The 22,938-nt window shown below is 36.3% G+C and overlaps 2 protein-coding genes across 2 annotated transcripts in view; one reads left to right on the top strand and one right to left on the bottom strand.

Moving 5' to 3' along the window:
- The window catches only part of LOC103518117, a 34,456-nt gene extending 30,200 nt beyond the window's left edge, over positions 1-4,256 (bottom strand). Inside the window, exon 1 of the mRNA XM_008483175.3 lies at positions 4,183-4,256. The gene's annotated coding sequence lies outside the window, so the exon portion shown is untranslated. The remainder of the gene's footprint in view (positions 1-4,182) is intronic.
- LOC103518105 (homeobox protein bagpipe-like) overlaps positions 1-22,938 on the top strand; it is a 64,549-nt gene that overhangs the window by 14,099 nt on the left and 27,512 nt on the right. The window lies entirely within an intron of this gene.

The raw sequence follows: 22,938 nt of genomic DNA, 5'->3' as shown, positions 1-22,938 counted from the left end.
GGCTAATAAATAATCAATGATAATATTGTAAATTGTAAGGATTAATCTTTAAAATGCAATTGAGGTCAATTTAGATTACCTAAGGAAATAATTTACATAAATTTGCCTAAATTAATATCTACCTATTATATCAGTTGGAGGGTAGGTAACTGGGTATCCATCGTTCTGCGTGCTTTAGATAGGTAGTAAAACTGGCACATCCACTGACAACAGCGGGTGTGTCAAATCTCCTTTAGTCATTTTTAGGTAGACCAATCCATTTGACCTCTCGTGATGGTGCGACCTGCATTTGATTGACACTGAAGAGTTTATAAATAAAATAATGAGCTATAAAGCTTCATAAAATTGATTTCACTTTTAAGAATAAAATAAATAAATGATATCTAGGTGTACGTATATAAAAAAAAGCTGTTCCTGGCCTTAGTATCTTATATTAATCTTGCTGTTCTTACAGGGTGGATTCAAAACGGAGTTCCAGAAAGTTTCAACTAGTTGACACAGTTGGCACAAGCCTCAAACCATGGGAGAATAAGTGCCTACCAATCTAATAGGTGTGGGGGTGATATCACGGCTACTGTGATAAGATGGGTAAGTATGCGCTTAAAATTCGTTAAATTACCATGTTATATCCCTCCTCAAGATCATTATTTCTTCCATTCCGTTATATTCCGTTATGGGGTTAGATTGTCTTTTTTATCTGCTCCAGGGAAAGTCTTTTTTCTTCAACTTCCCCGAAGTTGTTTCTTGCACAATTATACGTCGTACCCTGTCAATGCATACTGCAACTATAGTAGATTCATCCTACGTCATTATCCTTCATAACACAAATACCTTACCACCCCGTATATCTTGACTCCAAGAAAAGCTCTATAACCCTCGGAAAGTTTATATTACACACTCTCACATACGTAATTACGAGACTAAAAGTCGAGGCTGGCTCCTATAATCTTGAAGTTTGAAGGTCTGTCTCAATTAAATAAATTTATACATCTGATAGGCGAATGCCAATTTCTTATGCAACCCAACATTACACCTTAATCTGTTATTGTTATACAGGGTGCGTCACCGACTGCTTTCTTACCTACACGCTAATGTGCATCTTTACTTTCTAGTTACTTATTACAGGGTGGTAGCAAGGTATGGAGAAGGCTATAGGAAAGACGCGAGGGTGACAGACGTTGCAGATACCAGTTGTCAAGGTTGAAAGGAATTAATCTTTCTTCTTGCATGCCTTAAATTTAATAATCATCAGAAAAGAATAAAAGGAGAGAGAGAGAGAGGAGGGGTGGCGAAACCCGGTATGGTAGTGAATAAAATAATATTGTAAAACAAAAAAGCGATCTGTTTTTCATTTTCCCCTATTGATAGAATTCTTTATCCTGCCCGAATAGAACTGAAAAGTCCTTTTTCGTCCCTGAAATAATGAGGGAAAAATTAATTCCCTAATTGTTCTTAGTCAGATCTCAAAGTATTTCAAATATTTGGCATACTGGTTCTATATGGTGATCTATATGGTGTCTCCTTGTCATAATGTGCCATAGCTCCACAATCTCCCCATGCAGTCAATGTGATGGAGCGGAGAACTCAATGTTTCCAATTCAAAACCAGTTCAAAGTGAATGTTTACGTACAGGGTTTGCCTGTTAATCAGTTCTATCTGTGATTTCCAAAGAGAACCATACCATCTCTCCCAGCTTTGTACTTCTTCTTTTTTTCTTCGCCTTTTCCCGTGTACAGACTGGGTCGGCGTTTTTCGTCAGTCTCTCAATCAACCCTAGCTAGGGTGATTGTTTTGGGCTGACACTTAGTTTTGGCTACAAATTTTACGAGTGGATGCCTTTTGCTCTCAACTTTTGCTATTTCTTTAGCAAGGGAAATTATGGTCTCTCCCAGCTTTGTACCTAGGTAGATATTTCTCGGATGGAAGTTTAAAAGCGGACAAATTTTAAACCCATTTTATCTGGCGCTTTGGGATATTGGCTTCGATTGCTAGAAGAATATCAGGAGTTTGATCACATTATGATCTGATATTTGTACATTGCATAACATCCTAACTGAGAATGAGAACTTGTCAGACGTTTGATCTCTACCCCTGAATTAATACCTAATTAACACTGGCAACTAGCACAATCTTGAGGGATAATAGAACGGTTTACATAATGGAATGGACAATGACCCAAAAGAGAATGTTGTTGTTTTAGCGGCTTTAGCTTTTCGCTGAATAGTGATGGCAAAGAAAGAAACGATATCTTTTTATATCAACCATACACCAGGGTGATGTTCTTGAGGGATAATAGAACGGTTTACATAATGGAATGGACAATGACCCAAAAGAGAATGTTGTTGTTTTAGCGGCTTTAGCTTTTCGCCGAATAGTGATGGCAAATAAAGAAACGATATCTTTTTATGTCAACCATACACCAGGGTGATGGTCTCTACCTCTACCCAAAAGAGAATGTAATGATAAGTAGTGTAGGTACACCAACCAGCAAACAAATTTCAAAGTTGATTTCTTTTCCCAAGTCACAAATTTTCCCCATGGCCACACACTCCACATTGTATGGGTGAACAATCTGCATTGGAAACAGATACTGAGAACGCAAACAAATTTCAAAGTTGATTTCTTTTCCCAAGTCACAAATTTTCCCCACGGCCACACACTCCACATTGTATGGGTGAACAATCTGTATTGGAAACAGATACTGAGAATCGAGATAGCTTCTCGAGATTATAGATCTGGCTCACCTTAGAACATTCCGTCTCCACTCTCCAGTTAATAATACCACAGTCGTATGCAGATTGTATGATTATTTGATCGCATATATGCAAATATTGACATGTTTGAATTTGTTCAGCCAGAATATATTATATTTTACTGCACAGACACACAATGCTGGCTTGTATAATTATCATCTTGAATACGGAGCACACCTACGTAGAGAGTTTCAGATTTGGTTTTTCAGTGCCAGGGTAGAGACAGAGGGTGGATACTTCAATGTGAGATGGACATCATGTTTTTAATTATAATAATCATCTAATCTGCATGTTTAAATCAAAGGTACAAGTTCTGTTTCAAATGTCCGACTTCTGCTTTGAAGATTATCTTTGAGTAAGATGGAAACGCCTGCTGAAATGGCGGCATACAATTGATAGTTTTCATGATTTCAAGCTTCTAGTGTAGCTGAACTTTGGGGAATCCCCTACGCCCGTAAGCAGGGTCCTCATGTAACAATTTACTTGACAGAGTAACTTGTTGCATGTTGTGGACTTAATCAAAGGTACAAGTTCTGTTTCAAATGTCCGACTTCTGCTTTGAAGATTATCTTTGAGTAAGATGGAAACGCCTGCTGAAATGGCGGAATACAATTGATAGTTTTCATGATTTCAAGCTTCTAGTGTAGCTGAACTTTGGGGAATCCCCTATGCCGGTAAGCAGGGTCCTCATGTAACAATTTACTAGACAGAGTAACTTGTTGCATGTGGGCTTGGACTTTAGGAAAGTAAACTTGAGGAAAAATTTCACCGTCCACACGCAACTTCTTGTTCAAACTAGACTTGTCAAGTAAACTGTTATGTGTGGATCCTGCTTCATTTTAGTAATACTAACAATCAATAACCTCATGAGTAACATAATGAGATTTCTTTCAAAAGGTTTTACAACCAGTGGATGTGTTAAAGAAAGAAATATCTTAAAAGATGTATGAAGAACTAATGGAGTACATTTCTTCTCTAGTACAAAAGGCAAAAGGGATTAAACTTTCTCTTATTTGTTCTTGTTATTTCTTGAGTATAAATGTGCTTTGTTCTAGCCTTTACCTATTTCTACTGAACAGATTTTATTATACAGTTATATGAAAATTACCTTCTCCATATTAAATTACATATTTTCATATCATGTGAGTAATAAATAAATAATTAATCAACAACCTAGGTACCTACATTTTGAAATGAGTGAACCATAGATTATGGCTAACATGGTTAAATGACGAGAAACAATACATATAATATATGAGAGAAGAAACCCAAATTCCTCAGCAAACCTCGAGCATGATCCTAAAAGTTGGAAATTTATCACATTCCATCATATTCTATCATTTATCTCAGCTTGCTATTCGTATCTAGAGCTGATTTTAATTTCTTCATAACCAAAAGGTAACAAGGATAAATATTTCAAACAACTTACATTTTGAAGGCTTCCTTTTCCATACAAGAACACAGAAACGTCTAATAGTACACAATAAAATGTCTGGTTATAAATTTAACAAGCATTTCTTGACCTTACCGAGTGCCTACACCAAGCTGTTGTATAGAAGACATCCAGATTGTTAATTTGGTGAGCACTAGGCCAACAGTAACACCGAGGGTCTCTTTGTTATCTAGGTATTGTTGGTAACCAAATAAACAAACCAATGCACTTCCTGTGTTTCAGTGCTACTGCACCACACATTTCCGATGCTCTGTCACCATGATAAGACCAACATGATGACAATATTATGAAGGAATTGAAGAAATTCTCACAGTAGAGGTATAGTGAGTAGATAGGTGTTAGATACCGATAATACCGATGCTTCTTGTCACCCGTTATCCATCAGCATAAAGCAAACAGAAGCCACTCCTTACAACAAACTCTTAGTAGAGAACCTGAGAAGTCATAACAATTAAAACCAAAATTTACTATCATGCCATTTACCTTTTCTGTGTAATACGTAATACGTGCGATTATTCATGCACGATCCTCTGGATCAAAGTGTTAACAACACTATACTACCAAGCTCCATAGCTCACAGAAATTACCAAACAGTAAAGTAGATATTATGAACCTACCTACCTAGTACAAAATCATTATTGGCATACCAAGACTGAAAAGAACACCATAGGGCATAGACCAGACGTTAATAAATAGATAGGTACCTAATGAAAAATAATTTCACCGAGTTATTGGGAGTTCCTCTCAAAACACAGAGAAAGAGTTGTGAAGTGAATCTGATATCAACTTGCTCTCTCAAGTTTGTAACAACTTTGCAAGGGTCGGAGAAAAATGAGAGAACAGATCCTTATTTGACTTTGCTTCCCATTTTCCCTAAAATTCGGTGACTTCTAAACACGGTGTCCATTTCTTAGCCTGTCCTTTATAGTCAGCTCAAGCATTATATGATACATCGAACCTAAGTAATTAAAAATATTAAATAATCCGTAAGCTACACCTATTTATGAACCTACCTACCTAGTACAAAATCATTATTGGCATACCAAGACTGAAAAGAACACCATAGGGCATAGACCAGACGTTAATAAATAGATAGGTACCTAATGAAAAATAATTTCACCGAGTTATTGGGAGTTCCTCTCAAAACACAGAGAAAGAGTTGTGAAGTGAATCTGATATCAACTTGCTCTCTCAAGTTTGTAAAAAAAAAGTTGACACTCAAAGTTGATTAATGGGTTTCCAATTTTGAAATCTAATTAAGAAAGAGAAAATCGTACTTTTCCAATAAAAACTGGAAAAAAAGAACAGAAAGAAAGAAAAAATCGGGGACACATGGAGCTTAATGATCCTAAATTTGGCGCTTATACTTTTAATTTTGAAAATATAAGAAAAAAATATAATAATAACCTTTTCTTTCCTTTTTTTTTCGTGTTTTGAATTTTACTACCCTGATTTGGTGTCTTTGGAGTTCTTAGTTCCTCTGATTGGTATTCCAGTTACGTATCTACCTACTAAATGAGTAATCCAAGTTGAAGGCTGGTTGGAATGTCGAAAAAATGACCAGTTGTAAGCAATTTTGAATCGTTGCAAGCTAGGATTCAAGGTAAAAGGGGATGCCTTTACCTTATCCAAGATTGGACAAAACTAACTAATTTTGACCGAGAAAGTGTTGTTGTTGTTGTTGTTTTCAAATGCTCGGAGTTGACTATTAGGTCATTTTCCCTCGTGCATCCCAATACTTTGCTACCAAGTTGTCGTTGTTTGAAAGGCCAGGACATAATTATTAATAAATGTTCTGCGTTCAGAACATTGTTGGAAAAGAGAAAGTGTTGGTACGGTTACTTATGGTTGTTACATCTTGATTACCTGAAGAAAAAAGTTTCGAGGTAGTTGAGGAGATAGAGGGAGCAGAGAGAAGGAGAGGAGAAAGAAAATTCCTAATGGGTTCGTGGCTATTAATATTTAGATTACGAAGTTTAACTTTTACTCCTTATTTGTTAAACAAATTTATAATAGGCATAGCTAAAAGATGTACTACCTGTATCTAAATGGCAAATTACATAGCTAATAGACCAGTAAGAAAATTGTAAGGCTTTTTATTTTCCATCCAATCCTAGGTCCAAATAGCAAATCGCGGGAGAATTAGGAGAACAGATTTTGAGATGATTTTACGTCAGGGAGGAATTTGCTGATTCATCAGAAGACCACCCTAATCCGGGTCATGAACCCAGGACTGTCTGTGAGTCACCGTTCTGTGACACTGTTAGGGACAAACTTGTTACGCCATGCCCCACATGTCAATAACTATAAATAAGTTGTTAGAACTATTATTATATTACTACCATTATAAAAAAAAAAAACGCTGATTAGATAAATCATTTTTTTATTTGTGGGGTTTTGGCTCTTCGGTACTACTTGGGTATCATGTCACTCAGGTCAATAGAAAAGATACTGAGTGGTGTACTAAAATTGTAGACGTTTTCTCTCCAAATTTCACTAACCTCTGGCTACTATATACCCATCTTTTAAAGCATGTCCTAAAAACAGCTAAAATGACATAAGAAATCGTTTACTCATATTATAACAGTGGGGGCTAATAAATAATCAATGATAATATTGTAAATTGTAAGGATTAATCTTTAAAATGCAATTGAGGTCAATTTAGATTACCTAAGGAAATAATTTACATAAATTTGCCTAAATTAATATCTACCTATTATATCAGTTGGAGGGTAGGTAACTGGGTATCCATCGTTCTGCGTGCTTTAGATAGGTAGTAAAACTGGCACATCCACTGACAACAGCGGGTGTGTCAAATCTCCTTTAGTCATTTTTAGGTAGACCAATCCATTTGACCTCTCGTGATGGTGCGACCTGCATTTGATTGACACTGAAGAGTTTATAAATAAAATAATGAGCTATAAAGCTTCATAAAATTGATTTCACTTTTAAGAATAAAATAAATAAATGATATCTAGGTGTACGTATATAAAAAAAAGCTGTTCCTGGCCTTAGTATCTTATATTAATCTTGCTGTTCTTACAGGGTGGATTCAAAACGGAGTTCCAGAAAGTTTCAACTAGTTGACACAGTTGGCACAAGCCTCAAACCATGGGAGAATAAGTGCCTACCAATCTAATAGGTGTGGGGGTGATATCACGGCTACTGTGATAAGATGGGTAAGTATGCGCTTAAAATTCGTTAAATTACCATGTTATATCCCTCCTCAAGATCATTATTTCTTCCATTCCGTTATATTCCGTTATGGGGTTAGATTGTCTTTTTTATCTGCTCCAGGGAAAGTCTTTTTTCTTCAACTTCCCCGAAGTTGTTTCTTGCACAATTATACGTCGTACCCTGTCAATGCATACTGCAACTATAGTAGATTCATCCTACGTCATTATCCTTCATAACACAAATACCTTACCACCCCGTATATCTTGACTCCAAGAAAAGCTCTATAACCCTCGGAAAGTTTATATTACACACTCTCACATACGTAATTACGAGACTAAAAGTCGAGGCTGGCTCCTATAATCTTGAAGTTTGAAGGTCTGTCTCAATTAAATAAATTTATACATCTGATAGGCGAATGCCAATTTCTTATGCAACCCAACATTACACCTTAATCTGTTATTGTTATACAGGGTGCGTCACGGTCTTATCGTCCCGAAATCGAAGAGAGAAGGAAGACAGGATAGGAGAAAGCCAGCCGTTCCGAGAACGAACATTATCCCATCAGGATAAAATATCCGATTGTTTAATCCAAGAGTTAAACCTAAACTGAGTTTTAACTATAATTGTGGCTCCGGCCATAAGTAGTCGAACTCGACCGAACTGCAATTTAAAGTGCAGAATTTGGACACGGAAGAGGCTTCTAATAACACTGGTCTTTGGCCAAACATACGAGTAGAAACAAGAATCTAAAACCCCGATATCCGTATCATCCGTACGAGGGAAATGAAATTCCATCCGATTGTTTAATCCAAGAGTTAAACCTAAACTGAGTTTTAACTATAATTGTGGCTCCGGCCATAAGTAGTCGAACTCGACCGAACTGTAATTTAAAGTGCAGAATTTGGACACGGAACAGGCTCCTAATAACACTGGTCTCTGGCCAAACATACGAGTAGAAACGGGTAGAAACAAGAATCTAAAACCCCGATATCATCCGTACGAGGGAAATGAAATTCCAGCTCACCCTCTTTCAGAGAATAATGAAGGAAAAGGGTGAGCGCTGAGGGCAAGGGAGAGAATGGAAAGTAAATGACATGCAATATTGGTGTGAATAGAACAAAAAAATATGAGGCGGACACATGTGGTCAGTCTTGATTCGTTTTCAATATGCGAAAACTATGTGGAAATCTTTTTTTTCCTTTCCACAGCTGCCTCTTCGGTTTGGTGGTTGTGATGGAGGGAACTGTAACTACTGAGGTTTTATATAGAGGGAACTGTAACTACTGAGGTTTGATATAGAGGGAACCGTAACTACTGAGGTTTGATATAGAGGGAACTGTAACTACTGAGGTCTTATCGTCCCGAAATCAAAGAGAGAAGGAGGACAGGTGAAGGTGTGTCCGGCCATCGATTGATGCCGACTGAACCGTCCACACTGCATCGACAACATAGATTCACCTCGATCGACGGCCGGTCGACTATGTTTGGAAATGGTTCAACTAAACACATCTCATCAAGAACATTGCAGTCAGGTTGATTTGACAACCAATGCTTGAGCTTTTGATAGGGTCAGTAATGGTTCAACTAAACACATCTCATCAAGAACATTGCAGTCAGGTTGATTTGACAACCAATGCTTGAGCTTTTGATAGGGTCAGTTTACTTAGATATTGCAGTTTATTTTATGTCTTTGGGATATCGCTTACTTACGTACGTATACGTGTGAACCAAGAAGTCTTTGGAGAAGATTTTTACTACAACCCTCTGTAAATTAACCCCAGACAGATAGTTTACCACTGCAGATTAAAACTATCAATGAAGACACAAGCAGCTGATGTGTTTGTTTGTCCAGTTCACTACAAACAATTTTATGGGTGAACCAAGAAGTCTTTGGAGAAGATTTTTACTACAACCCTCTGTAAATTAACCCCAGACAGATAGTTATACCACTGCAGATTAAAACTATCAATGAAAAATGAAGACACAAGCAGCTGATGTGTTTGTTTGTACAGTTCACTACAAACAATTTCATGTCGACACAAACAGTTGTCTCCGTTTGAGGATCAGATCACTATTTGACCAGAACGTCTGATGTACCTATTTGTTTGTCCAGATCACTACAAACAATTTTATCGGGACACAAACAGCTGTTGTCTTTGAGGACCAGGTCACTGAAACAATTCCAAGGGGACACCCTGTATACAAGGTATCAGTGATCGATCATAGGTGAGTTCTGGTATGTCATAAGCAACTCCTATATGTATAGCATACAAGGTACCCAATATGTTGGTACCGGCTGGGTGAAAGTTGAAGCCCAGGTATTGTAATCATGAGACTTGGAGTTGAAAACAAGTGGGAACTTTGTGAATTACCTGTAGGCTGGTTGGAATGTCGAAAAAATGACCAGTTGTAAGCAATTTTGAATCGTTGCAAGCTAGGATTCAAGGTAAAAGGGGATGCCTTTTTCCTTTATCTTATCCAAGATTGGACAAAACCAACTAATTTTGACCGAGAAAGTGTTGTTGTTGTTGTTTTCAAATGCTCAGAGTTGACGATTAGGTCATTTTCCCTCGTGCATCCCAATACTTTGCTACCAAGTTGTCGTTGTTTGAAAGGCCAGGACATATTAATAAATGTTCTGCGTTCAGAACATTGTTGGAAAAGAGAAAGTGTTGGTAAGGTTACTTATGGTTGTTACATCTTGATTACCTGAAGAAAAAAGTTTCGAGGTAGTTGAGGAGATAGAGGGAGAAGAGAGGAGGAGAGGAGAAAGAAAATTGTAAGGCTTTTTATTTTCCATCCAATCCTAGGTCCAAATAGCAAATCGCGGGAGAATTAGGAGAACAGATTTTGAGATGATTTTACGTCAGGGAGGAATTTGCTGATTCATCAGAAGACCACCCTAATCCGGGTCATGAACCCAGGACTGTCTGTGAGTCACCGTTCTGTGACACTGTTAGGGACAAACTTGTTACGCCATGCCCCACATGTCAATAACTATAAATAAGTTGTTAGAACTATTATTATATTACTACCATTATAAAAAAAAAAAACGCTGATTAGATAAATCATTTTTTTATTTGTGGGGTTTTGGCTCTTCGGTACTACTTGGGTATCATGTCACTCAGGTCAATAGAAAAGATACTGAGTGGTGTACTAAAATTGTAGACGTTTTCTCTCCAAATTTCACTAACCTCTGGCTACTATATACCCATCTTTTAAAGCATGTCCTAAAAACAGCTAAAATGACATAAGAAATCGTTTACTCATATTATAACAGTGGGGGCTAATAAATAATCAATGATAATATTGTAAATTGTAAGGATTAATCTTTAAAATGCAATTGAGGTCAATTTAGATTACCTAAGGAAATAATTTACATAAATTTGCCTAAATTAATATCTACCTATTATATCAGTTGGAGGGTAGGTAACTGGGTATCCATCGTTCTGCGTGCTTTAGATAGGTAGTAAAACTGGCACATCCACTGACAACAGCGGGTGTGTCAAATCTCCTTTAGTCATTTTTAGGTAGACCAATCCATTTGACCTCTCGTGATGGTGCGACCTGCATTTGATTGACACTGAAGAGTTTATAAATAAAATAATGAGCTATAAAGCTTCATAAAATTGATTTCACTTTTAAGAATAAAATAAATAAATGATATCTAGGTGTACGTATATAAAAAAAAGCTGTTCCTGGCCTTAGTATCTTATATTAATCTTGCTGTTCTTACAGGGTGGATTCAAAACGGAGTTCCAGAAAGTTTCAACTAGTTGACACAGTTGGCACAAGCCTCAAACCATGGGAGAATAAGTGCCTACCAATCTAATAGGTGTGGGGGTGATATCACGGCTACTGTGATAAGATGGGTAAGTATGCGCTTAAAATTCGTTAAATTACCATGTTATATCCCTCCTCAAGATCATTATTTCTTCCATTCCGTTATATTCCGTTATGGGGTTAGATTGTCTTTTTTATCTGCTCCAGGGAAAGTCTTTTTTCTTCAACTTCCCCGAAGTTGTTTCTTGCACAATTATACGTCGTACCCTGTCAATGCATACTGCAACTATAGTAGATTCATCCTACGTCATTATCCTTCATAACACAAATACCTTACCACCCCGTATATCTTGACTCCAAGAAAAGCTCTATAACCCTCGGAAAGTTTATATTACACACTCTCACATACGTAATTACGAGACTAAAAGTCGAGGCTGGCTCCTATAATCTTGAAGTTTGAAGGTCTGTCTCAATTAAATAAATTTATACATCTGATAGGCGAATGCCAATTTCTTATGCAACCCAACATTACACCTTAATCTGTTATTGTTATACAGGGTGCGTCACCGACTGCTTTCTTACCTACACGCTAATGTGCATCTTTACTTTCTAGTTACTTATTACAGGGTGGTAGCAAGGTATGGAGAAGGCTATAGGAAAGACGCGAGGGTGACAGACGTTGCAGATACCAGTTGTCAAGGTTGAAAGGAATTAATCTTTCTTCTTGCATGCCTTAAATTTAATAATCATCAGAAAAGAATAAAAGGAGAGAGAGAGAGAGGAGGGGGGGATTTGAGAAGAACTGAGAGAAGTAAATGGAAAAAGAGATTGTGGCACATCCACCATTTTCAGTTCATTAGCAAGGAGAGGTAGTTGATTAGGCTGTGAACATCACACGACTTTCCTTATCCTATTGAATGATGCTTATTTGAGTGTTCTTTTACCCTAACTTTTACAATAGGTATCTCTAACCGTTTTGTCGCTATAGCTGAAAACCGCCAAAATCGGTCGAAATCTGTCCAAAAGCGGTCAAAATACCTACCGCCAAGCGCAGCAACCATCTCAACCAAACATTGGTGTTGTATCCTTGTCACATTTGTGAACTACATACCAAATTTCAAGTCTCTAGCTTATACCGTTCCCGAGATATTGTTGATTTACACCGAAAACCGCCAAAAAGCGGCAAAATACCACCAAGCGTTGCACCGATCTTAACCAAAAGTTTCGTGTCGTATCCTTGTCACAAATGACAGATCTTAACCAAAAGTTTCGTGTCGTATCCTTGTCACAAATGACAGCTACATACCAAATTTCAAGTCTCTAGCTCTTACCGTTCTCGAGATATTTTGTTTACAGACACACAGACAGACAGACAGACACACACACGGACCAATGGCTGAAACTTCGGATTTAGGCTCTTGGGACCTCAAAACGTGTTTTGGCACTAAAAACTGACCATCGAAATTTTGACCCGATTATATTACTTTCCTTCCTATAGGATAAGGAAAGTAAAAATAAAAGGAGAGAGGGGGGGGATTTGAGGAGAACTGAGAGAAGTAAATGGAAAAAGAGATTGTGGCACATCCACCATTTTCAGTTCATTAGCAAGGAGAGGTAGTTGATTAGGCAAACAGTTCAACATTTACTGATATGAAAGAAAGCTGCAAAATACGTTGTTGTTGGTGTTGGTCTTATCATCTTAATAATCAAGGAATGCATCCAGCCGTAGGGAACTGCCTTAGCATGGCGATAAAAATAAATATTTGCATCCTACGAGCTTCAGCGGAGAGACATTGGCCTATCATTCGAAGAAATGCAGGGAAAAAAATTGAACAATGCCAGATCGGAAGATTATTGAAATTACTTGCCATTGCAATAAAACCGATTGCAATGAGCTCAAGGAATTCTCCAGCCGTAATAAAAGATTTGAGTGTTTGAGTTGAACATCTCGCGAGGCGTGATCATGTCGGCGCAATAGATTATTCTAGATTGTCACAAGGATGATAATAACCATACGGATACGAGGAAATATCTTGATAAATCGGAAGACCAAGGTAATTCTGGTAGACACATTGTAATAACTGAGTTGTATGCATTTGATAATGCCAGAAAAGATTCGACTTTGGGCCGTTTTGATAAAGGACGTTTATAGGCTGTTTTAGACGTTGTTACAAGTAGGTAAATACCTACCCAGCAGTTTTCAGATATTGTCACTACTATCTTGCTTCTTGTAAAAATGCCTCTGCTACTCGGAAAAGGGCCTAAATCATGGAAATTTTTACGCCATATAGGTTTAGAGCCGCCATAAAATTAAGTATTAAGTACTTATATTATTAGCTGCCTGTTAGTAGACACAGTAAAAAAATATAAAGAAATAAGTTGAGATGTTTGGAATCATAATAAAATTATGGAATATTTCATTGATCTAATTTATTGCCTAGTTACTAGGTTTGATGATTCCAGCCAATCCTCAATTCTTGGTGACGATACTAAAGTACATATCTAACTATCTACATATAGGTATTATTCCTTGTTACCTATGTACTAAGTAGATATTGAAGTAAATAGAAGTCCATTTCATTGATCTAATTTATTGCCTAGTTACTAGGTTTGATGATTCCAGCCAATCCTCAATTCTTGGTGACGATACTAAAGTACATATCGAACTATCTACATATAGGTAACTGCATTATTCCTTGTTACCTATGTACTAAGTAGATATTGAAGTAAATAGAAGTCCGATCATGTTCCTATTGAAAGTTTCCTATTGATAACTAGGTACATACATATTTTTAACATATTAAATCCTACATCCTGCATGTTCCCAATTTTACTGTGGAAATCAGGAAGTTTGCAATAAACGAAAATTTGGGAGACATCAAAGTTCCAATGCTCCCAAACACAAAAATGGAGAGATCAGAAAAAGGGACAGGCCAGAAAAAAAGGGACACTTTGGATCAGAAAGTTGTCCTGAATAAAATCACAACTGTTTTCAATGCTACATTTTCTACATGGTAAAGATCTATTTGCAGTGGCGTAGCGTGTATGTATGGCGTGTATGGCGGCCATACAACTCAAAAGTTCACTCTAATGCCCATAAATATTAATGGCATGTACCTACTGTGATGGGACTTGGTAGACCTGTGCATGAGCCCTACAAGGCCCTACACTTGAATTTAGACCACGCTACGCCACTGTCTATTTGACAAACCTGATACATGTACCATTGTACCTACCTACGAATAAACATGATCCTAGTACATTTTTTTATTACTTTCAATTTTATGTCCATGTCAGGCGTTCCCAGAATTGTTTGGTGGTTCATGGGAGAGGCGCGTCAACTGAATTTGACCAAACTGTGTGTAACCTCACTTGACATTTATCCTTCAGTGCCGTTCCTTATTCTTTGTTGTTCTAAATAAAATATGTTTTGTATGTCTGGAATTTTAGACTAGGTAGAATCCCTCATTTTTCCCCCTTCAGAGGTTTGATAGAGAGAACTAACTGATAAGGCCTTGTCGTCCCGAAAGCGACTCCAAGCTAACTGGGTGGGCCGAATCCCTCATCATTCTACCTTTCATATGGAAACTCAGTAGACCAGATCACTTCAGAACATACATAGAAACTACTCATGAAACTAGCAATTTCTTAGGGGTGAAAAGTGCACATCCACCAACGCATATTAACATTATTAACACCAATAAATAATAGTGGATGTGCCATTTACCCTTTTGTGTTTGACTCCCAATCCAAGTCCTATTACTTATGTTGCGCCTGATAATAGTGTTCGTGTTATGTTACACGCCGTGGTATTCCGATATTTGAAGGCGTTTTATGTGAAACTTACAGTTCTGAACAAAGCATTGCTTGTTGCTTCCTTTTCCTCTCTCGAGTTTCTATCTCTAGAATCTCTACCTATCATAGCCAGTATTTCTTGGACAATCCGTTTAGTTCAGGTAGGTAATTAGGTATTTATTTCTTCATAATGATGGAGGACTCCGTAGCTTTGTGAATAAAATTTCCATTTAAATTTTCAAATGAAGGGACAGTAACTGATACCTACAATTCACAAGGGTTGTATGAGTTACTGTCCCTTAATTTCAATATTTCTTTACTAGTACATTTTTTTTTATTACTTTCAATTTTATGTCCATGTCAGGCGTTCCCAGAATTGTTTGGTGGTTCTTGGGAGAGGCGCGTCAACTGAATTTGACCAAACTGTGTGTAACCTCACTTGACATTTATCCTTCAGTGCCGATCCTTATTCGTTGTTGTTCTAAATAAAATATGTTTTGTATGTCTGGAATTTTAGACAAGGTAGAATCCCTCGAAAGGGACACTTTGGATCAGAAAGTTGTCCTGAATAAAATCACAACTGTTTTCAATGCTACATTTTCTACATGGTAAAGATCTATTTGACAAACCTGATACATGTACCATTGTACCTACCTACGAATAAACATGATCCTAGTACATTTTTTTATTACTTTCAATTTTATGTCCATGTCAGGCGTTCCCAGAATTGTTTGGTGGTTCTTGGGAGAGGCGCGTCAACTGAATTTGACCAAACTGTGTGTAACCTCACTTGACATTTATCCTTCAGTGCCGTTCCTTATTCTTTGTTGTTCTAAATAAAATATGTTTTGTATGTCTGGAATTTTAGACTAGGTAGAATCCCTCATTTTTCCCCCTTCAGAGGTTTGATAGAGAGAACTAACTGATAAGGCCTTGTCGTCCCGAAAGCGACTCCAAGCTAACTGGGTGGGCCGAATCCCTCATCATTCTACCTTTCATATGGAAACTCAGTAGACCAGATCACTTCAGAACATACATAGAAACTACTCATGAAACTAGCCATTTCTTTAGGGGTGAAAAGTGCACATCCACCAATGAACGAATCCCTCATCATTCTACCTTTCATATGGAAACTCAGTAGACCAGATCACTTCAGAACATACATAGAAACTACTCATGAAACTAGCAATTTCTTAGGGGTGAAAAGTGCACATCCACCAACGCATATTAACATTATTAACACCAATAAATAATAGTGGATGTGCCATTTACCCTTTTGTGTTTGACTCCCAATCCAAGTCCTATTACTTATGTTGCGCCTGATAATAGTGTTCGTGTTATGTTACACGCCGTGGTATTCCGATATTTGAAGGCGTTTTATGTGAAACTTACAGTTCTGAACAAAGCATTGCTTGTTGCTTCCTTTTCCTCTCTCGAGTTTCTATCTCTAGAATCTCTACCTATCATAGCCAGTATTTCTTGGACAATCCGTTTAGTTCAGGTAGGTAATTAGGTATTTATTTCTTCATAATGATGGAGGACTCCGTAGCTTTGTGAATAAAATTTCCATTTAAATTTTCAAATGAAGGGACAGTAACTGATACCTACAATTCACAAGGGTTGTATCAGTTACTGTCCTTTAATTTCAATATACATATCTTTCTTTCTAGAAAGGTCACTGGAAGCTCGTTCTCTAGATCTACTCTTCCAAATTGGTTAATTCTCAACTTTCAAAGTATTTCAGCTACAAAATCTCCCTCCTTTATTTCTTTGTCTCATCCATTTTATAATTTTCATATCTTACCGAGTGTTACAACTTCCATTAACACCTTATCATCCCATTTAAGATTATTAAGTAAGAACTTCAATAGTGTAACAAATAATACCTATAAAAAAATATTCATGTAATAAAGGAATAAAGTGTTCGAAAACTCAAAAGCTATTAGCCCTTTCAAATCCAGATGGTCAAACTAACTCCTGAATAAAATTTTAATGATTCAAGATTTAACATCAGATGATATATTTAAAGGTATGTATGAAACATTGAAGCATCATGGTCTTCGAGCAGTCGTTTTACCTAGAATTCTTAGGGGTATGCCAATAAATTATTAAGCCTGACTAAACACCAAACAATATTTCTCATATTCAGGTTCTATGGTAAGGGTAACGAGGAAACAAGGGTTGGCAGTCAAATTTCTTCCTTAGGAATTAAAAGGGTTTGATATAAGAGCAGAAAAAACGCGATTTTTTCCTCCTTAGCTCGTAAAATGGATTTTGAAATAAAATTAAAGAACAACTTTGCAAGGGTCGGAGAAAAATGAGAGAACAGATCCTTATTTGACTTTGCTTCCCATTTTCCCTAAAATTCGGTGACTCCTACATTTTTAATTCGGTGACAAACAAGGTGTCCATTTCTTAGCCTGTCCATGTTGCGCCTGATAATAGTGTTCGTGTTATGTTACACGCCGTGGTATTCCGATATTTGAAGGCGTTTTATGTGAAACTCACAGTTCTTAACAAAGCATTGCTTGTTGCTTCCTTTTCCCCTCTCTAGTTTCTATCTCTAGAATCTCTACCTATCATAGCCAGTATTTCTCGGACATTCCGTTTAGTTCAGGTAGGTAATTAGGTATTTATTTCTTCATAATGATGGAGGACTCCGTAGCTTTGTGAATTTCCATTTAAATTTTCAAATGAAGGGACAGTAACTGATACCTACAATTCACAAGGGTTGTATCAGTTACTGTCCTTTAATTTCAATATACATATCTTTCTTTCTAGAAAGGTCACTGGAAGCTCGTTCTCTAGATCTACTCTTCCAAATTGGTTAATTCTCAACTTTCAAAGTATTTCAGCTACAAAATCTCCCTCCTTTATTTCTTTGTCAATAACTGATACCTACAATTCACAAGGGTTGTATGAGTTACTGTCCCTTAATTTCAATATTTCTTTCTTTCTAGAAAGGTCACTGGAAGCTCATTCTCTAGATCTACTCTTCCAAATTGGTTAATTCTCAACTTTCAAGAATTTCAGCTACAAAATCTCCCTCCTTTATTTCTTTGCCTCATCCATTTTATAATTTTCATATCTTACCGAGTGTTACAACTTCCATTAACACCTTATCATCCCATTTAAGATTATTAAGTAAGAACTTCAATAGTGTAACAAATAATACCTAATGAGTAGATATGTGAAATACGAAGGAACAATGTGTACATAAAGGTCGAAATAATGTGCTGAGAAATTACAAACAAAATAAAATCAACGTAATAGAATCATTCAAGTGAAAATATTATGGAAGATACAACGAACTTGTTTCCAATAAGGCTTTTTCCTTCGTTTTTTACTTGCATCATTCTTTTTATTAAATTAGACATAACAAACTAGATTACTGTAGGAGAATTTTAACAATTTGGTATTACTTAACTACTCTTTATTTATCATTAATTTATTATAATCCTTTACCAGGTAAAAATTGGATGTAGGTACCTACATATTGAACATTGGAAAATATTTACAATAATTTGCACAAATACTCAACAAGAATTTCATTTAAAATCAGATCAACATATGAGACGTGATTCTTAACTTGAGATTTACTGCGTTATAATGCAATAATATTTCAAAGGTAATATTATATTTTAAAATATCCATACGGGGTAGACTGAAGATATCTATGTCATGGATAAGGGACAGGATGTATCACAACTGTGTCATCTAAATATCTCATTTTCTTTTGAGAGAACTTTCCTTGTTGGAACCCAGCGTCAGTACTGTCAGTAGTGTGGTGGTTAGTACTGGTGGTTTTTGGATCTGGAGGTTAGTAGTTCTTTTTCAGAGGCGTTATAGATCAATTCTTCAGTATTTTCCAGCTCTCGTTTAGAAGGTATACTTATCTTTTGTGCTTTATGCTGAAGTTTATTTTACCTACGTCTGACCCCAGCACATTATAGCAGTCAGGATAAAATTAGATTTATTATATCTCCATAAAATTTTATGCTTTACTTTTAAGTACCATAATCTATTTACAACCGAGCATTGATACTTTATAAGTGACCTGCAATAAGGCTTTTTCCTTCGTTTTTTACTTGCATCATTCTTTTTATTAAATTAGACATAACAAACTAGATTACTGTAGGAGAATTTTAATAATTTGGTAATTTGTTTATTTATTTTCAATACCTACTACACTCTTTTGGTTCTTTTCTTTCGGGGATATTTTTATTTACGAGTCTTATGGCTTGGAGGTTTATTTTTCTGGTCATGGGTTTTGGTCACCTAATTTTGTTCTCCGTGTACCATATGGTTTAGTTAGGTCGATTAATCATCCTTTGAATTCTGAGTACCATTGGTCTAACATATTTGAGGTACTCGGCTTGTTTTGGATGAGTCTTTGCAAAATGATATTCTTCCTATCCTGAGTAGACTAGGTTAACATTACCAAGGAACTGACTCGATTGTTATGAACTTCAAAGCGGCAGTCAAACTTAAATCTAGAAGAGAGAAGGAAGACAGGATAGGAGAAAGCCAGCCGTTCCGAGAACGAACATTATCCCATCAGGATAAAATATCCGATTGTTTAATCAAAGAGTTAAACCTAAACTGAGTTTTAATTATAATTGTGGCTCCGGCCATAAGTAGTCGAACTCGACCGAACTGCAATTTAAAGTACAGAATTTGGACACGGAACAGGCTCCTAATAACATTGGTCTCTGGCCAAACATACGAGTAGAAACGGGTAGAAACAAGAATCTAAAACCCCGATATCATCCGTACGAGGGAAATGAAATTCCAGCTCACCCTCTTTCAGAGAATAATGAAGGAAAAGGGTGAGCGCTGAGGGCAAGGGAGAGAATGGAAAGTAAATGACATGCAATATTGGTGTGAATAGAACAAAAAAATATGAGGCGGACACATGTGGTCAGTCTTGATTCGTTTTCAATATGCGAAAACTATGTGGAAATCTTTTTTTCCTTTCCACAGCTGCCTCTTCGGTTTGGTGGTTGTGATGGAGGGAATCGTAACTACTGAGGTTTTATATAGAGGGAACTGTAACTACTGAGGTTTGATATAGAGGGAACCGTAACTACTGAGGTTTGATATAGAGGGAACCGTAACTACTGAGGTTTGATATAGAGGGAATCGTAACTACTGAGGTTTGATATAGAGGGAACCGTAACTACTGAGGTTTGATATAGAGGGAACCGTAACTACTGAGGTTTGATACAGAGGGAATCGTAACTACTGAGGTTTTATATAGAGGGAACTGTAACTACTGAGGTTTGATATAGAGGGAACCGTAACTACTGAGGTTTGATATAGAGGGAACCGTAACTACTGAGGTTTGATATAGAGGGAACTGTGACTACTGAGGTTTGATATAGAGGGAATCGACCGACACCGAAGCGAATACAATAGTCCGTCCCTTATACCTTTTTTTATTACTATTGTAATAATAAAGGAAGGACGGACTAAAAAAACGAGTTAGGACAGAGACATAAATTAAAACAGTGATTTTTTTCCCCAATGATTTTATCTTATCCTAAAAGTTGAATAAACTTTGAGAATGTGCCTCCTAAAAAAGCTATAGTAGTTAGGGAGACATCGAAGTTAAAAATTTTGGTGGATGTGTCAAATGATCCAGTTGGCAATATAATTATTGCACATTGCATAGTTAGTATATCACTCTCATAGTTGTAGGGCTGCGGTTCCACTGGGTAAAAATAGGTCCACTTTTGGAAAAAGTGAAAATGGCACAATAATATACCTATTCACAATTAAATTAAGAGGAGAATTAATAATTGAAATGAGACGAGTTTTGGTTGTAAACATAAAGTATAATCATCTAGGTACAAACACTGCAAACAGTCGCTACAATAATAACATTCATAAATAAGCAAGCATTAGCTAATCTCTACGCTCTACCAATTTCAGCCTGCTCCATACTTATTATTATATTATTATCCACAAAATCCACATCAGGTAAAATCAAGTAGGTTAAACTTCCAAAACTATAAATGTCCAGAAGCTTTTCAAAAATTTCGTTATGTAACGAAGTAAAATTTCAACTAATATTCGATCAACAAATATTAGTGGGTTTTTATGTGAATCTGAAAAAAAGTGAGAAGTTATACATGTATTTGAAGAAGAAGGAGGTGGAAATTAATTAGAGAGAAGGAGTGGGAAGAGGAGGAGAGGTACAAATTGGGGTATTTACGTGTCTTGCTTGCTGAGGTAATTTGCTTGAAAAATTGTAATAATATTGTAATAAGTGCTGGTAATAAGTTCCTTCTTTTTGAATACACTTACTTACCTACCCTCATAATAATAGGTAATCCAGATCGTTAATCAAAATCAGAACATTTTGAAATAATTCCGTCTCATAAAAAATTTGGGAAAATCGTTCAAACAGATAATCCGGGGAAGAAGGAGGTGGAAATTAATTAGAGAGAAGGAGTGGGAAGAGGAGGAGAGGTACAAATTGGGGTATTTACGTGTCTTGCTTGCCGAGGTAATTTGCTTGAAAAATTGTAATAAATACTTGTAATAATATTGTAATAAGTGCTGGTAATAAGTTCCTTCTTTTTGAATACACTTACTTACCTACCCTCATGATAATAGGTAATCCAGATCGTTAATCAAAATCAGAACATTTGAAATTACTCCGTCTCATAAAAAATTTGGGAAAATCGTTCAAACTGATAATTAATATGAAGAACTTGTACAGATAGAGTTTCAGTCACCTACATATTAAATTTGAAAGATTTTTAGGTACATTGAAGTTAACAAAAATCAATTACTTTCATTCTCAGCCTTGTGGTTCCAAAATAACTTGGAACTGTATCATATTGGATGCTTTCATAAGAAAGATTTGGGAAAGAGAGCATTTAGGGTGTAAAACTTCCATCACTAAAGAGCTTGTACATTGACTGGTGATTTTACTCAAGTATGGATCACTGGCCTATACCTCCCTATACATACTGACTTACTGAATATTAACCAATCAAGATAATATTAGGTACCTGTTATGTAGATCTGATTTTTAGGTACATTGAAGTTAACAAAAATCAATTACTTTCATTCTCAGCCTTGTGGTTCCAAAATAACTTGGAACTGTATCATATTAGATGCTTTCATAAGAAAGATTCGGGAAAGAGAGCATTTAGAAATGAAATATTAATAAATTGAAAAGGGTCTTAATTGGGCGTAAAATGGCAGCATCTGTCCCTACAATTAATCAGAGGGACAATATTTAGCAATGGATAAATACAAGGAGATTTGGAAATTCAGTAAACCCCTCCGAAGGATGTGTTGTCCCTTCTCGAATATTTTCTTCGTGAAAACTGATTTTATTTTCAAGATTTCATGTCTAATTATGACTTCAAATAATCTGATGTCTGTGATTTGTGCAATAATCTATACTGTTAATCTATATGGTTAGTGCAATAATCTATATTGTTAGGAGTATCTGGGGTTTAAGGATTCTCTGGGTTATAATGAAAAGTCAGATGTATTCATCATCTTACCTGCCTAATAGGAAGATATTTAATTAATGGCCATCTAGTGATACCTCAAGTACTGAAAGTCATAATTTAAAGGTCAAACGGGGATTATCGTTAAAAAATTAAACATTTAATTATTTTCAGTTTTAGAAAGTCAACATTACACTCACGGAGAATAAATGTTGGTAACACTGAATTAATTGAATCTAATAAAAGCATAAAATTCACAGCTTCTGCCGTCATAAAGTAATAAACCCGTCTTCTGAACCAAGTACCTAATCATTTCCTTAGGTACCTACATTCCATAACGTGGACGATAGACGTGATTCTTAACTTGAGATTTACTGCGTTATAATGCAATAATATTTCAAAGGTAATATTATATTTTAAAATATCCATACGGGGTGGACTGAAGATATCTACATATGTCATGGATAAGGGACAGGATGTATCACAACTGTGTCATGTAAATATC

The sequence above is a fragment of the Diaphorina citri genome, unplaced genomic scaffold (assembly GCF_000475195.1).
Source record: "Diaphorina citri unplaced genomic scaffold, Diaci psyllid genome assembly version 1.1 scaffold58, whole genome shotgun sequence".
In the NCBI taxonomy this organism is placed as follows: domain Eukaryota; kingdom Metazoa; phylum Arthropoda; class Insecta; order Hemiptera; family Psyllidae; genus Diaphorina; species Diaphorina citri.
This window is presented reverse-complemented; position numbering and strand designations above follow the sequence as displayed.